Source organism: Salvelinus fontinalis, chromosome 7 (assembly GCF_029448725.1).
Source record: "Salvelinus fontinalis isolate EN_2023a chromosome 7, ASM2944872v1, whole genome shotgun sequence".
In the NCBI taxonomy this organism is placed as follows: domain Eukaryota; kingdom Metazoa; phylum Chordata; class Actinopteri; order Salmoniformes; family Salmonidae; genus Salvelinus; species Salvelinus fontinalis.
The window spans coordinates 20,057,605-20,074,923 of NC_074671.1; positions in this window are offsets into that span (position 1 = coordinate 20,057,605).

The window sequence follows — 17,319 nt, forward strand, 5'->3', positions numbered from 1 at the left end:
AACACCAACCTCTCTCAGACATTGTGGTGGTGTCGGGGGACATGCAGGGGATATGGATGCCTACAGTGTACATTGTGGTGGTGTCGGGGGACATACAGGGGATATGGATGCCTACAGTGTACATTGTGGTGGTGTCGGGGGACATACAGGGGATATGGATGCCTACAGTGTACATTGTGGTGGTGTCGGGGGACATACAGGGGATATGGATGCCTACAGTGTACATTGTGGTGGTGTCGGGGACATACAGGGGATATGGATGCCTACAGTGTACATTGTGGTGGTGTCGGGGGACATACAGGGGATATGGATGCCTACAGTGTACATTGTGGTGGTGTCGGGGGACATACAGGGGATATGGATGCCTACAGTGTACATTGTGGTGGTGTCGGGGGACATACAGGGGATATGGATGCCTACAGTGTACATTGTGGTGGTGTCGGGGGACATACAGGGGATATGGATGCCTACAGCGCGTAAGCAGGCAACATCATATTTTTGATGCGCAAAGATATTGTCAATCGGTGGACATTTGATGTTGCCATTAAGTCATACAGTACATCATCAGATAACATTGGCAAAGTGGTTCCTACCTACCTAAGGATGCATTTGATTCCCCCATGTAGCTATAGCTCAAACAGAGGCCAAATCAAAGCTTACCTTGTAAGTTGTTTGGTGAAAACGTTGCGTAAAATAAAAATGTTGACTCTCGGGGCTGGTGATCAATAACGGTAGGTCATAGACAGACAAATAAGATATCCTCATGATCTGTGGAGTCACGGCTTTCGGTGTGTATCAAAGTATCCCGTGTTTATTTAGTTTATGCTTCACAACGCTAACCGGAATGTAGGTAGCAACCATCTTAAAATGAGGTCATCAGCTTGGACTGCCCAGTCAAATGTGTATGCCCATATATGGTGGTAAGCCATACCAAAGATTTGAAGCCACTGAGATGTTGACGTTCAATAAACCAATAAATATACCAATAGACTTTGATTTGAACATCCACTTACACTTGGTCCCGTGTGGCTCAGTTGGTAGAGCATGGCGCTTGCAACGCCAGGGTTGTGGGTTCATTCCCCACGGGGGGGACCAGGATGAATATGTATGAACTTTCCAATTTTTAAGTCGCTCTGGATAAGAGCGTCTGCTAAATGACTTAAATGTAATGTTAAATGTACAGTCTATACTAGCCATCTACACTTATTTACAGAATCATTGCTGCAAACATACAGTAGACACAGAACAGGTACACTTTAGTACACATAGAAAGTGGTGAGGTGTCACGGATGGTTGATGGGGGTTCTTGAAGTTGTTAATAGCATCTTATTAACAGGCTGTGTGTGTGGTTACTCTGTCACTACTGCTGATCCCAGTATCCAACATTGTGTTTATTATTCACCCTGAGGTATTTTATGATACATATACAAGTATTACTCATTCTAGAAAGTCATTTGAATTGTGTGGAATGGAATGGTTGGTAATTGAACGATGTCAGTCTTTGAATTGGGACAAAAGCAGTTAACCATTCCATGAATCATTTCACATGATGCATCTTGCCATCCTGACAACCACCAATTTCCATGGCCCAAATGTTATCATTCCTTAAGAGTGGAAATTATCAAAACGCTAACAGCCAATTAAAATGCATGTGTTGTCTATCACATGTAGATGTGTTCTAAACCGGAACAAAGGGAAGGCTCTCAAATCATAAGTGAAATCTACAGTAACTCTCATAGAAATGTCTCTCTTTCTGATGACTCTTATAACATACTCCTACTGGTGACTGCTTCTGAGTCCTAAACAGTCACTACGTTTATTATAAAGACACCATCAAAATACAGATGCATTGACATGCAAGAGATATGCTGTCTATAAATACACACAGATGGTCAGTGTGTTTAGGCTGATGTTTGTAAAGCCACTCGTGCAGTTGGCTTCCGTCGACCAGACACAGGCTGGCCGCGTCCAAATATAGCCCCAGCAAAATGCACACGGTCACCTCTGACCCCCCCAAGAGGGCTGGACGTGGGCCCAGACACACAGATGTGGCTGGCTGGAGGACCATCCACATCCCACGCTGCTTTGCTCACTAAAACCTATTGTTTCCTTTTAATGCCCTTTTCTTATTTTCTTTGGTTGTTGCCATCTTCTGGGGTTTCTTAAAGCTTGATGGTTGGATGCAAAAGAGGCGTTCATTTGCTAATTTCTGCTGCAGTAATCAGGAAATCCCGTTCTGTGACAGGAGACTCGGAATTCAGCGTTTAATTAGCCCTGTAATCACAGCATCTGGAACGTATTAGCACATAGCTGCAGGGGAATGAGGGGAATGTCATTTTAGGCCCAGCACTATCACCTGTGTCATTGCAAAAGCTTGTGTCAGAATGCATCTTTAAAAAGTGTGATTTTCTTCTATGTATCTAGTATATGTATCTAATATATATATATATATATATATATATATATATATATATAGTACACGTCAAAAGTATATATAGTACACGTCAAAAAAGTGTCAAACAAATCCAAATATATTTCCTATTTGAGATTCTTCAAAGTAGCCACCCTTTGCCTTGATGTCAGCTTTGCACACTCTTGGCATTCTCTCAACCAGCTTCATGAGGTAGTCACCTGGAATGCTTTTCCAACAGTCTTGAAGGAGTTCCCACATATGCTGAGCAACTCATCCCAAGCCATCTCAATTGGGTTGAGATCGGGTGATTGTGGAGGCCAGTCATCTGATGCAGCACTCCATCACTCTCCTTCTTGGTCAAATAGCCCTTATACAGCCTGGAGGTGTGTTGGGTCATTGTCCTGTTGAAAAACAAATGATATCCCATCTGGTTTGCGCTTAGTGGGACTGGCGTATCGCTGCAGAATGCTGCGGTAGCCATGCTGGTGTGCCTTGAATTCTAAATAAATCACTGACAGTGTCACCAGCAAAGCACCCCCACACCATAACACCTCCTCCTCCATGCGTCACGGTGGGACCACACATGCGGAGATCATCCGTTCACCTACTCTGCGTCACACAAAGACACGGCGATTGGAACCAAAATCTCAAATTTGGACTCATCAGACCAAAGCACATATTTCCACCAGTCGAATGTCCATTGCTTGAGTTTCTTGGCCCAAGCAAGTCTCTTCTTATCATTGGTGTCCTTTGGTAGTGGTTTCTTTGCAGAAATTCAACCATGAAGGCCAGATTCACGCAGTCTCCTCTGAACAGTTGCTGTTGAGATGTGTCTGTTACTTGAACTCTGTGAATAATTTATTTGGGCTGCAATCTGAGGTGCAGTTAATTGCCGATTTCTGAGGCTGGTAACTCTAATGAACGTATCAAATCAAATGTATTTATATAGCCCTGCTTATATCAGCTGAAATCTCAAAGTGCTGTACAGAAACCCAGCCTAAAACCCCAAACAGCAAGCAATGCAGGTGTAGAAGCACGGTGGCTAGGAAAAACTCCCTAGAAAGGCCAAAACCTAGGAAGAAACCTAGAGAGGAACCAGGCTATGAGGGGTGGCCAGTCCTATTCTGGCTGTGCCGGGTGGAGATTATAACAGAACATGGCCAAGATGTTCAAATGATCATAAATGACCAGCATGGTCAAATAATAATAATCACAGTAGTTGTCGCGGGTGCAACAAGTCAGCACCTCAGGAGGAAATGTCAGTTGGCTTTTCATAGCCGATCATTAAGAGTATCTCTACTGCTCCTGCTGTCTCTAGAGAGTTGAAAACAGCAGGTCTGGGACAGGTAGCACGTCCGGTGAACATGTCAGGTTTCCATAGCCGCAGGCAGAACAGTTGAAACTGGAGCAGCAGCACGGCCAGGTGGACTGGGGACAGCAAGGAGTGAGAGAGAGAAAGAAAGAAAGAGAGAATTAGAGAGAGCATACTTAAATTCACACAGGACAAGACAGGAGAAGTACTCCAGATATAACAGACTGACCCTAGCCCCCCCCGACACATAAACTACTGCAGCATAAACTACTGCAGCATATCCTCTGCAGCAGAGGTGACTCTGGGTCTTCCTTTCCTGTGGCGGTCCTGATGACAGCTAGTTTCATCATAGCGTTTGATGCTTTTTGCAACTGCACTTGAAGAAACTTTGAAAGTTCTTGACATTTTCTGCATTGACTGACCTTCATGTCTTAAAGTAATGGTGGACTGTCGTTTCTATTTGCTTATTTAAGCTGTTGTTGCCATAATATGGACTTGGTCTTTTACCAAATAGGGCTACCTTCTGTATACCAACCCTACCTTGTCACAACATAACTGATTGGCTCAAACGCATTAAGAAGGAAAGAAATTCCACAAATTAGCTTTAAACAATGCACACCTGTTAATTAATTGAAATGCATTCTAGGTGACTACCTCATGAAGTTGGTTGAGAGAATGCCAAGAGTGTGCAAAGCTGTCATCAAGGCAAAGGGTGGCTACTTTGAAGAATCTCAAATATGAAATATTTTGATTTGTTTGACACTTTTTTGGTTACTACATGATTCCATATGTGTTATAGCAGTTTGATTTCTTCACTAGTTTGATGTCTTCCCTATTATTCTACAATGTATAAAATAGTAAAAATAAAGAAAAACCCTAGAATGAGTAGGTATATATATATATATATATATATATATATATATTTGGATGTAATATTTCATTCCTCTGTGGGTATGATTGTAGTTACACAGGCTAATAATGAAAATTCATTTCCAATGAAATATGAGATAGTGGAGGTGTGCGGAATGGCAGCCTGGTCTCATAGACTAGCTGTAACAAAGTAAATGTAAATCCGGGACACTCAAATTAGTATTATATGTTACGTTTAGTATGGTTACGTAAGACAGAAGGTTACTTAAGGCAAAAACAAGGGTGGTTGGTCGGGGTGGATGGTAGGCACATAACGCAAACGACTAGCAGCCAAAGATTGTGTGTTTGAATCTCATCATGGAAACTTTAGAATTTTAGCTAATTAGCAACTTTTCAACTACTTTTAAGGTACTTTGAAACGGCATGCTACCTAACCCTAAACTTTAGCCCTTTAACCTAAATCCTAAGATTAATCCTAACTGCTAACCCTAACCCCTAGCTTAGCTAACGTTAACCAGCTAGCTAATGTTAGCGTTAGCCGCCTAGGCAACATTAGACACAACAAATTAGAATTCATAACATATATGTTCAGCAAAATCGTAACATATTGTACGTTTTGCAAAATCGTAACATTGTACGTTTTTCAAATTCGTGACAAATCAATTAATTGTAATTCGTAACATATCATACTAAATGGACGAAGGACATCCACAAATTAATCGAGCCATACGAAACGCAAAATATCATATTAAATGGAGTGTCTCGGATTTACATACAGAATAATACAAAATGCTCTGAGACCAGGTTGGCAATGGTGGTCGTGTGACTGACTCACATTTACACCCATAACCTCTCTTATGTCGTATATACAATATCTAATCAATGTCTTTTTTCTGACATGCATTGCTCTTTGATTCCTGTTCTTCTTTTGTTTCTCTCTCTCTCTCCTCTCTCTCTCTCTCCTCTCCCCTCTCTCTCTCTCGCTGTTTGAACTGTTGATTACATTCGGACTGTTTGATGTCAGGCAGATAATTACATTGAACTGCCTGGCGTGGAGACATGTTCCATGCATTGTTTGTTCGTTCTCGTCGTGCGTCGGTCGGAGCCTCCGGGTTCCTCTCTGTCTTTGCCCTGTCAGAAACGCCTGTGATCTGCCTTATCAGGCTTCTGAAGCCTGTCATTGGTCCGCCGTCTCACCGTTAATAAACTTTGAAGTGACAGCCCCATCCGTACCCCTAATGGATGCAAACCAATGAGGATGTCACTCATGAGCTTTTTCATGTCACAACTGATTGTAATAATATCACACTGCACTCAGTATGCTCCATAGGCATATTATCAGGGACCAGCAATACTATAGAGGTGTTGTGATAACAAAGTTGAAATTATGGCGATGGCGCAATCACATGAGTGGAATAGGACGAGCAATCTCAATGCACCTCTGTTCATGCAATTTGGATGTGAATGGCTTTGTGAATGGCAATCTCAGAGAAAAGAGCCCTCTTGAACAGGGTGGAAAGCCAGAAGACCGGTCATTTTCCATCACCGGCATACCCTCATGATCAACTTGTGCACTCAAAGAACCCTTCATTCCTCTGACAAGTCCAACAACTTCTCTTGGTGGCTATGGTCAGGATCTACAGCAGGGATTGGCAACTAGATTCAGCCGCGGGCCAATTTTTGTCGAAGGGGATGTTGTGGGGCCGGAACACTGCAAATTGAGCACAACTAAGCCCCAAAAAAGTTATGCTTTGATTACATTGAGACACCATCACGTCTATTTTTTAAATTAATGGGAATACTTGGGAATAGATTTCCTATATATACATTCACTGGACAGTTTATTAGGTATGGATCACTTCTACAAACAGTGAGTGACGTGGCCGTGGCTTGCTATATAAAGCAGGCAGACAGGCATCGAGGCATTCAGTTACTGTTCGATTGAATGTTAGAATAGGTAAAACGAGTGACCTAAGCGACTGAGCGTGGTATGATTGTCGGTGCTGGATCCAGTATCTCAGAAACGGCCACCCTCCTGGGCACCTGGGCACAGGTTACTGAGAATGGTGCGACAAACAAAAAACATCCAGTCAGCTGCAGTCCTGTGGGTGAAAATAGCTCATTGATGAGAGAGGTTGAAGGAGAATGGCAAGAGTTGTGCAAGCTAATAGGCGAACCACAAACAGACAAATAACGGCGCAGTACAACAGCAGTGTGCAGAACGGCATCTCGGAACGCACAACTCATCAATCCTTTTCACGGATCGGCTATTGCAGCAGACGACCATACTGGGTTCCACTCTTATGAGCTAAAAACAAGAAGAAGCGTCTCTAGTGGGCACGTGATAACTAACACTGGACAATTGAGGAGTGGAAAAACATTGCCTGGAACATGACAGCGAGTTCTTGAGTGGCCTGGTCAGTCCCCAGACCTCAGCCCAATAGAGCATCTTTGGGATGAGATGGAACGGGCTGTTCGCAGAATACCGCCATCCAATCTGCAGCAACAGCTTGATGCCATCAGCATGGACTAACCTCCCTGTGGAACGTTTCTGACACTTTCTAGAATGCCCAGAAGATTTCAGGCTGTTCTGGAGATCTAACCCGGCACTAGATGGGTGTACCCAATAAACTGTTCGGTGAGTGTATATAAAGAAATTACTTGCGGGACGGTTTTTGCCGACCCCTAATCTACAGAATGCCTGCAATTGGAACAGAAGCCTTACTACGTTAAGGTGATCCTATACTATACTTGTAGCTTTGTTGCTTCTCTTTTGAATGTCTTATCAATCCTAAAGAGCAATCCAGTTACTGCTTTTGCCAGTACAGAGGACTGCACCAGTTGTAATGACCATCTGTTGAGTCAGAAAAACAACAGACAGAGATCAATGCATTCTAAATGAGAAGTTCATAATAACTGTTCACCAATCACAACAACACAAGATTAGTATCTTATGTGTAATGTTTCTCTATGCCCAACCCGGTAAAGAGCAGCCCAACCCGGTAAAGAGCATCTCAACCCGGTAAAGAGCATCTCAACCCGGTAAAGAGCATCTCAACCCGGTAAAGAGCATCTCAACCCGGTAAAGAGCATCTCAACCCGGTAAAGAGCAGCGCAAACCGGTAAAGAGCATTTCAACCCGGTAAAGAGCATTTCAACCCGGTAAAGAGCAGCCCAACCCTGGTAAAGAGCAGCCCAACCCGGTAAAGAGCAGCCCAACCCTGGTAAAGAGCAGCCCAACCCGGTAAAGAGCATCTCAACCCGGTAAAGAGCATCTCAACCCGGTAAAGAGCAGCCCAACCCGGTAAAGAGCAGCCCAACCCGGTAAAGAGCAGCCCAACCCGGTAAAGAGCAGCCCAACCCGGTAAAGAGCAGCCCAACATGGTAAAGAGCAGCCCAACCCGGTAAAGAGCAGCCCAACCCGGTAAAGAGCAGCCCAACCCGGTAAAGAGCAGCCCAACCCGGTAAAGAGCAGCCCAACCCGGTAAAGAGCAGCCCAACCCGGTAAAGAGCAGCCCAACCCGGTAAAGAGCAGGCCAACCCGGTAAAGAGCAGCCCAACCCGGTAAAGAGCAGCCCAACATGGTAAAGAGCAGCCCAACATGGTAAAGAGCATCTCAACCCGGTAAAGAGCAGCCCAACCCGGTAAAGAGCAGCCCAACCCGGTAAAGAGCATCCCAACACGGTAAAGAGCATCCCAACCCGGTAAAGAGTAGCCCAACCCGTTAAAGAGCAGCCCAACCCGTTAAAGAGCAGCCCAACCCGTTAAAGAGCATCCCAACACGGTAAAGAGCATCCCAACCCGGTAAAGAGTAGCCCAACCCGGTAAAGAGCAGATGGCTGTGTTTCTCTACGCCCAACCAGGTAAAGGGCAGATGGCTGTGGTTGTGCATTTTCGACTGGCATGATTGCATCCCCATCTCAAAGAGACAAAGAGTACTTGCACAAAGTACCATATGCCCCAACGTTGCAGAGCATATGTTGCTGGCCGCATGAAATGGAAAAACATCATTCGAGTAATGAGGTTTCTTGTCAAAGCGTCCATGCACTTCAACCTGTAGGCTGGCACGGACATGGACTTCAGGCGCACAGTCCAGACGGTTCCACTTTAACCTTGGAATTGTAAAGGATGATATCATTCGACTGTGCCATCTTGAATGGTATACTGATATGTGATGCAGGCAGCAGGGTTGTGTTCATTATGGGACATGGTGGAAACTGGTTTAAAATGTTATACAATGGAAAACAAAATTAGCGTTTCTTATTGGTCAAGTCCAGTGTCATAGACACTAGCAAACAAATGGCAGAAAACAGACTGAAAGGGGGAGGGGCTACCTAAACTTGTCCAATAAGAAAATCTTATTACATTTTCCATAGCGGTGTGCACTAGTGAATACGACCCAGATAGTCCCTCTCCGTTTCTGTCAACTTTCATTCGTTTGATGCCTACTGAACACAACCCAGATATACTGATTGTGACCTTTGACCTTTGAGCATGAAACAATTACTCTTACAGCCTGTACGTGTGGAGGCAAAGAAAGAGCAACGGGAAGGCATGCATGTTACTGTAGCGCAGCATTACCACATTGGTTAAAAAAAAATGCAAAGAGAAATAACAAAAGAAACACTCTAAGCTTACTGTAAAAGAGAACTCACTGCAGATAAGTATTATGACTTAGGGTAGATGATATGAATGCCTGTCATGTATTAAGGTCACATCACGACACATCATGATTTATTACAAAAATCACAACCCAACCTCATGGTAAATAGAAGTGAAAATTAGCACCCTCACTTTAGAAGTGGTGCATTATTTCTCATGGCTCTCGGGACATTGATGTGTATGACCTCACTCAGTACAATGAAGGTGATTAAAACCGTTTCAGTGCACCATTGACTGTACAGTTTGAGGGGGAGCTGCAACGAGAGAATATAGTAGGTGCTATTCATCACCCATTCCTTAGTCACTTGTACTGTGGAGAATAGAGCACAGGGTCAAAGTTATTCAAGGTTATGGGGTTTACGAATAATAGACAGAGTACCCTGCTGTCATTATAGACTTCGTTATAAGAACCATTGATGGAATGTTGAAGCAATCTTTACTGACAAAAGTGTAAAGTGTGCAGGTGGCGCCACAGTTAGAGCAAGCCTTATGGGAGCCTTATGGGCCTTATGGGAGCCTTATGGGCCTTATTGGAGCCTTATGGGAGCGCTCGCCTACAGAATGGGCCTGTGAGTAGTACCCTTGACAATAGAAAATGTCTCTGTCATTACAGTTTCATTCCTCAGCAGAAAAGTAACTGAAAATCAATAAAATGTTAGTATTCTTCTAGGAAGACTGAATCTATTTCAAAGGATGAAAACAATCTCTGTCTGTAACCTCCACCTCCCACTCACCAAGAGCAGACTGTGCGTGAAAGGGTAACTGGATGTGTTAAGCCTAATACGTAACAGTGTAGACCTACACACGGTGGAGAGGCAAGCAGCATTTTGTCTGTGTCCTAGATTAACCTAGTATCTCCAAAACTTTCAGGAATTGAAAAATATATATATTTTCAGATCTATTGGCATGTGGGCCTAATGACTCAACACCTGAGATACAAGTTTTTTTCAGGATGTCGATGAATTTCTTCAACCATGGTGTTTCAATGTACTCTCTTAGGAAGCATGTTATTTACAAAAAACATTTAGATTAACCATATGCATTTTTTGTTTCTGACTATCTTAAAACCTCTGCTGCCTCAGAAACCCGGATCCGGGAGCACCCCCCACCCCCCCACACTGATTAGCATAGCTAGCATAGCTTCACAAGTAAATAGTAGCATCTAAATATCAATAAATCACAAGTCCAAGACACCAGATGAAAGATACAGATCTTGTGAATAAAGCCACCATCAGATTTTTAAAATGTTTTACAGGGAAGACAAAATATGTAAATCTATTAGCTAAACAGTTAGCAAAATACACCACTTTTCTAACTCCATCAGTTTCTTACTACTTCAGGTGCTATCACCAATTCGGCTAACCTAAGATATTGATAGCCACTAACAAAGAAAAAACCTCTTTAGATGACAGTCTGATAACATATTTATGGTATAGGATAGGTTTTGTTAGAAAAAAGTGCATATTTCAGGTAGAAATCACAGTTTACAATTGCACCTACCATCACAAGACGACTAGAATTACTATAGAGAGCAACGTGTATGACCAATTTACTCTTAATAAAACATTTCATAAGAATAGACAAAGCATAGCAATGGAAAGACCCAGATCTTGTGATTCCAGACAATATTTCAGATTTTCTAAGCGTTTTACAGCGAAAACACAATAAATCGATAAGTTAGCATACCACATGTGAAAACGCTACCAGAGCATCGATTCCAGCCAAAGAGCGCTATAACGTAATCACCGCCAAAATATATTAATTTTTTCACTAACCTTCTCAGAATTCTTCCGATGACACTCCTGTAACATCATTTTACAACATACATATACAGTTTGTTCGAAAAGGTGCATATTTAGCCATACAAAACCGTGGTTACACAATACAAATACTAGGAAATCAAGCCTCAATATGTCTGACGTCATCTATCAGAGTGATCTAGTTTAATTGAAAGCTAATCATATACTTGACTAAAAAATACAGGGTTGACAGGAATCGAAAGACAAATTAGTTCTTAATGCAACCGCTGACTTACATTTTTTAAATTATCCTTACTTTTCAATACAGGGTTCGCCAAGTGACGCGATAACAAACAAAATGGCGAAATATGCGTTTCAAATATTTCGACAGAACAACGATTTATCATATTAAATATTGCTTACTTTGAGCTGTACTTCCATCAGATTCTTGGGCAATGCATCCTTTCTATGTTGTAATCTTCTTTTGGTCGATAGATGTCCTCTGTCCTTCGAAATATCCACTAACGATCGAACGGGACCACAAAACGTGTCCAAAGTTTCAGAGTGCACAACAAAGAAATTCCTCAAAATCGCACTAAACGGATATAAATTGCTATAAAACGGTTCAAATTAACTACATTATGATGTTTTTAACAACTATAACGACTGAAAACATGACCGGAGAAATATCACTCTCTAAAAAACGATTTGGAAGGAGGCAGGTCTGATGTCCATTTGGCGCATGACGCATGCAGGGAGAGAGCGGTACTTCTACGTTTTCGTGAATTATAGTGGCTGTGATTGTGCAATGGACTCCATTCAAAACGTGATGACGTACAGACACCCAGAGGAAGACGTAGGCAGTGTCGGTTTCTTCATAGCATTCACTGTCGCCTTAAAAACAGACTCCAGATCAGAGGTAAAAATTTCAGAAATCTGACCCCTGTCATGAAAAGTGCTGTAGATATTGTTCTGTACCACTCAGAGACAAAATTTCAACGCTTAGAGAAACTAGAAAGTGTTTTCTATCCAATAATAACAATAATATGCATATTGTACGATCAAGAATTTAGCACGAGAAAATTTAATTTGGAGACCCAAATATGCTAATGCAGAACAGCACCCCCTATAGTTCCAAGAATTAAAAGGCCCGGTTTAGTCAGAAATGTGATTTTCCAGTGTTTAATAAAATGAACAAAAATATAAACACAAGTTACAGTTCATATAAGGAAATCAGTACTTGAAATAAATGAATGGGGCCCTAAATCTATAGATTTCACATGACTGGGAATACCGATATGCATCTGTTGGTCACAGATACCTTAAAAAAAAAGTAGGTGCGTGGATCAGAAAACCAGTCAGTATCTGGTGTGACCACCATTTGCCTCATGCAGCACGACATCTCCTTCGCATAGAGTTGATCCGGCTGTTGATTGTGGCCCGTGTAATGTTGTCCCACTCCTCTTCAATGGCTGTGCGATGGCTGTGCCAATGATATTGGCGAGAACTGGAACTAGCTATCGTACACGTCGATCCAGAGTATCCCAAACATGCTCAATGGGTGACATATCTGGTGAGTATGCAGGCCACAGAAGAACTGGGACATTTTTCCATGCTGAAACATGAGATGACGGCGGATGAATGGCACGATAATGAGCCTCAAGATCTCGTCACGGTATCTCTGTGCATTCAAATTTCCATTGATAAAATGCAATTGTTTTCGTTGTCCGTAGCTTATGCCTGCCCATACCATAACCCCACCACCACCATGTGGCACTCTGTTCACAACGTTGACATCAGCAAACCGCTCGCCCACACAACGCCATACACGCTGACTGCCATCTTCCCGGTATAGTTGAAACAGGAACTAATCCATGAAGAGCACACTTCTCCAGCTTGCCAGTGGCCATTGAAGTTTGTGCATTTGTAACAGTATAACTTTAGACCGTCCCCTCGCCCCGACCCGGGCGCGAACCAGGGACCCTCTGCAGACATCAACAACAGTCACCCACGAAGCGTCGTTACCCATCGCTCCACAAAAGCCACACTACTTCTAGGTTTCAGAGCAAGTGACGTAACTGATTGAAACGCTATTAGCGCATACCCGCTAACTAGCTAGCCATTTCACATCCGTTACACTCACCCCCCTTTCAACCTCCTCCTTTTCTGCAGCAACCAGTGATCCGGGTCAACAGCATCAATGTAACAGTATAACTTTACGGCGTACCCTCGCCACGAACCGGGCGCGAACCAGGGACCCTCTGCACACATCAACAACAGTCACCCACGAAGCGTCGTTACCCATCGCTCCACAAAAGCCGCGGCCCTTGCAGAGCAAGGGGAAACACTACTTCTAGGTTTCAGAGCAAGACCCTGGTGAGGACGACGACCACGCAGATGAGCTTGCCTGAGACGGTTTCTGACAGTTTGTGCAGAAATTCTGTCAGCTGTCCGGGTGACTGGTCTCAGACGATCCCACTGGTGAAGAAACTGGATGTAGAGGTCCTGGGCTGGCATGGTTACATGTGGTCTGCGGTTGTGAGGCACATACTGCCAATTGTCTAAAATGACGTTGGAAGCGTCTTATGGTAGAGAAATGAACATGGTGGACATTCCTACAGTCAGCATGCCAATTGCACACTCCCTCAAAACTTGAGACATCTGTGGCATTGTGTTGTGTGCACATTTTAGAGTGGCCTTTTATTGTCCCCAGCACAAGGTGCACCTGTGTAATGATTTCTGCTGTTTAATCAGCTTCTTGATATGCCACACCTGTCAGGTGGATGGATTATCTTGGCAAAGGAGAAATGCTCACTAACAGTGTTGTAAACAAATTTGTCCACAACATTTGAGAGAAGTAAGCTTTTTGTGCGTATGGACAATTTCTGGGATCTTTTATCTCAGCTCATGAAACATGGGCCCACCATATGTAATTTTAACTTACATGTCCGAAAGAGCCCCTACAGATCCGAACGCGACTGCTACAATAGAGAGAAATTTAACAATTTATGCTGCTGCTCTTGCATTTCACGAGAGCGGAGAGTGACGCTTGTTGTTGTTGGCCAATCATAAGTTATCAAAGCCGCAGTAGGCTAGTCATAGAGCCTTAGTATGTAGCAAAAGTTAGCAGATATCTAATTAATGGAATTAAAAGTTAAAAGGAGAAGGATAGGCTACAACGACCACGACTATATGAATGGAGTTATTTGTAAGTGTAGGATGAGAAAGCGCAAGCACTGCAGCCTCAATTGGCCTAGCTCGCTAGCTTCACTAGCTTCTCCCGGTTTGATGCAATCAAGATCTGTACTACGCAATCATATTTGATAAATAATTGAGCTATGGCAGCTATTCATCTACTTGTTGCGTTTATTGTTTTGTTCAGTGTATATACAAAACATCTGAGATCAAATTTGTTTTTTAAGGATAGAAGTCTAGTGGTTTAACATAACTGTTTACAATGGGCTTTGAGAAGATTGAAGATAATGAGTGATTTCTTGAAAATTTCTGTTCTAGAGCTTCTATAAATACATTTTCCCGATGGTTTGTGAAAAGTGTCACACTTGAATGGACTTGGTGTGTACCATTTCAGTTGTATTTTAATGTTACAGATCTATTCGTCTCTCATTGACAAACTTTTTCTTTACAACATTTTAATCATTTTCAGTAGTGATTGGATGTAGTGTCCTAATATTTACCCAGAAAACACTTGATTCTAAATCGATCATATTCTATAACTTTTCACTTGACATCCTCAACAAGACACACAGATACCCATTCAAGTAATATCACTGAGACAGGTCAAATAACCTCCTAGACTAAGTCTAACAAAACCTATACAGGTCAAAGGCCATAACGATTAGGTTTTACAAGTCAATGATTGAGGCATTACTGTTGCAACACTTCAGTTTTAATTGGACAGCCCATCATGCTGTGTATTTTATGGCCGGAGATTGGTGAAATTTTACAGCCTTAGATTGGTTGAACTTGTCTGCTCATTAGCTAAAATCCAATGACCCAAATGTTCGCCTCAGTAAGCCGCTCGTTGGAACAGAGGGGTATTTACCCTCAGATGTGTGTCTCTTGTGCAGGTGTTGGTCCATTTGTGTGGACTGGAAGTTAATTGTGTAAACTCTTGCTCTTCAGTGAAGAGTGAATTTGAAATTATCTTGGGAACAAGCAATTATATGGCCACATTTACTACGTGTTTATTATTTTCAGAGGAGAGTAAAAGACAGAAAACATAGCAACAGTTTAAGCCAGAATACCTTTTATGTTTCCAAATTCCTTCCCTTTGCTAATCAGCAGAGGACCCTATACAGCATATTCCTCAGCTTCACTAATATTCATTGTGAGCTGAGAAATATGACAACACCAGCAAAAGTGATACTCGCCATTGTTATACATATTGTTATATTGTCATGTTATACGTTGTTGTACGGTGCGGCAGGTAGCCTAGCAGTAAAGAACGTGGGGCAAGTAACCGAAAGGTCTCTGGTTTGAATCCCTGCAAATACAACAAGATTATTCAATCAAGACCATTCACCACATAACATATTCAAACAGTTACAAAAACATTACAGCAATGTGGAAAATTCAGCTGTTCTGCCCTTGAGCACGGCCGTTAACCCCCAACAACAACTGCTACAGCGGCACGGATGATGTGGATGTAGATTAAGGTAGCCTCACCTCTCTGATTCAGAGAGATTGGGTTAAATGTGGCACTCACATTTTGGTTGAATGCATTCAGTTGTGGAACTGACTAGGTATCCCCTTTCCCACCTTGGAGCATAACAAGGTGACAGAACGTGAAAGGGAAAAATCACTGTATCATTGATTGAGGGTGGAATTGTCAAATAATGTGAAATCAACAACAAATGTCACCATGTCATTGGATTTATGTTAAAAGTTGGGTGGAAAAAATATGAAATGCCCTTACATTGATGACTTATGCAAATCCAATCAGATTTCCACATTGATTCAATGTCATCACATAGATTATTTGGGTTGAAATTACGTGGAAACATCGTTGATTCAACCAGTTTTTGCCTAGCGGGATAACACACGATTGGTTTCCTCTCGCCTCATACTGACAAAAGTGACAGCAAGAATAACCATCTACATGGGGGAAAGTAAACCCAGAAATACCGACACATACACATCTGAAAAATTTGATTTTCCCATTTGGCCCATGTTTTTTTTTTTGCGTCAGAGATTCAGATACTTGTTTTTCTTGCAAAAGTTTACGTCACTTTAAAGGGCAGATTACGTCAGTGACTGGAGCAGCTGCACAGAAAATGTAATTAGTAAGAGATGAACGCCACCCCGAGAAGCGCTGTGTATTTCCGAGAAGCTTTTTGGAAACAAATGTATCACAGCTCAAAACCCTTTCCATTATGATCTCATGCAGCCTATTGACTATGGTTTTAAGACCTAAAGTGCACCTCATGTGGCACCTTCAATTCTCCAATAGGAGGTTGAGGAGACGGAACAAGGAAGTAGTGAAATAAATGGAAATACTTAAAGGTCCAGTGCAGCCGTTCCTATCTCAATATCAAATCCTTTCTGGGTAACAATGAAGTACCTTACTGTGATTGTTTTCAATTAAAATGGTCAAAAATAGCTTCTTAGCAAATAGCAATTTTCCAAGTAATAATTTAGCTATGACTGTCTGGGAGGGGAAAACTGAAAACTAGCTGTTATTGGAAGAGAGGTTTGGAACTAAATTTCTTATTGGTCTATTAACTAATTTAACTACAGTATTTGAACATAGCTCAGCCTAGATCAGTTTACAGGCACCATAGTGATGTAATATTCTGGCGTTTCACATCTCCCAGAGGGGATAGAGACACGTTAATGTTCAATGCATCATTTGTCTGGCCCAGATGTGCTCCACGACATAACATGTTGTGCCAAAAATAAAATCACACAATTGATTGAATGTGTTCCCAAGCGGCTTTCCTGCCAAATAACATACAATGTGGCTAGGACAAAACTCAAAGAGTGATTTAGGGGGGGAAAGGCATTGGTTTAGGTGGTGCTTCCCATACTGCTAATTCAATTAGCGCATCGGCTCTGGATAACTGAAATCATTCCTAACTTTTTTTCAAGGGGAGGAAAGAAAATGCATGTCCTACTAAACACACCGATCCACCACTAGGTGAATTTCATAAGGGAATGTCTCTCTCTGTTTTCAATGAAGGCTTGCACACTTTTAGAACTAGATTTAAAGATCTAAAAATGAATGTCAGTAAACTATCTCAAATTACAGGAAGGAAGGAAGTGAAGGAAGGAAGGAAGGAGGGGTAGAGGTGCATCTGCACATC